General features: G+C 36.0%; 1 non-coding gene across 1 annotated transcript; it reads right to left on the reverse strand.

Annotated features, from left to right (window-relative positions):
• Nucleotides 1–552: 552 nt before the first annotated feature.
• On the reverse strand, nt 553–658 carry LOC120098670 (U6 spliceosomal RNA). Its single transcript, XR_015644507.1, has one exon. It is a non-coding gene; the product is annotated as a U6 spliceosomal RNA (small nuclear RNA).
• Nucleotides 659–1,275: the final 617 nt, after the last annotated feature.

Below are 1,275 nucleotides of genomic sequence, written 5' to 3' on the forward strand. Positions count from 1 at the left end.
AGCATAGTCAGTCAAGATGAAGTATGTGTGTTTCTGTATGTGTTTGTCTGTGTGTCTCTCTCTCTGTATCTCAATGTCTCTGTTTCTCTGTCTCTGTCTCTCTCTGTCTCTCTCTGTCTCTCTCTGTCTCTCTCTGTCTCTCTCTGTCTCTCTCTGTCTCTCTCTCTCTCTCTCTGTGTATGTTAGTATGATGTTATTTTTAGGTAGTTAATAATATAATTCCTTACCAGTTTTTCAGACATTCTTAGGGTTATTTTGCCATCTTCACTTCTATTTATATCCATCTCCCCTCCCTATGTAGAGCTCCCTTTTCCCACTTTAATGTGAAATAATCAAATCACTTGTGCCCTGTTATTCTCTTCTCAGTTGCTTTTTCTTGCCTCTCCACCTTGGCATCTGTCTGCTTTTACTTTCTTATTTTGTATAGTTACTCCTAGATATGTGCTTCAATTTGAAAATTGGATGCTAGGAGCCTCTGATGGGAGGATATGTGAACTTTGTCTTTCTGGGTCTGGGTTACCCCATTTAATAAGATCTTTTGCAGTTCCATTTATTTAGCTGTAAAAAGTCATGAATTTGTATGTTATCCCTGTTCAAGGCCAGGCTAATCTTCTCTATATTGTATCAATTTTAGAAAACGTTCTGCCAAAATGAGTGCTATGTACTTCTTTTATTTAAAATTTAGTTTATTAATCTTTGGAAATATTTTACACAATAAATATGTGTACTCATAAGTTGATTTATAGCTCTCATGGTATATGTATTTGGGCTAAGTGATGACACTCCGTGAGACAAACATTTTATGTGTATCTGTGAGAATATTTCCCGAAGTCATTAGCCATAGAATTACTGAACTAAGGAAAACGAAGTGTCATCTCCAGTGTTTGTGAACATTATCTAACTTGTTGTAGGTTTCAACAGGAGTAAAAGAGCAAAAGAAAGAATTCATTTCCTTTTGATGATAGAAAGTTGCTTTTCTTCTATTCTCTGACGCTGATATTTTGGCTTCTGATTTGCAGCCTCAGGTTGATTTATACTATTTTGACTTTCCTAATTATCGAGCTTCCAGATGGTATAGCATGAAATCACGCTCAAAGTGATTTGAATTACTATCTATTGTAAGTTCTCTCTGTGTGTGTCTATCTCTCTGTGTCTCTGTCTCTGCCTATGTCTGTCTCTCTGTCTCTGTCTCTCTCAATTTTGTTTTTTGGAGAAACCCAAGAGAAACTCCTACATTTATACACTTTCTGCTATTGTTTTCAGGTTAGTCTTTTT

Source organism: Rattus norvegicus, chromosome 19, assembly GCF_021556685.1.
Source record: "Rattus norvegicus strain SHRSP/BbbUtx chromosome 19, alternate assembly SHRSP_T2T, whole genome shotgun sequence".
NCBI lineage: Eukaryota > Metazoa > Chordata > Mammalia > Rodentia > Muridae > Rattus > Rattus norvegicus.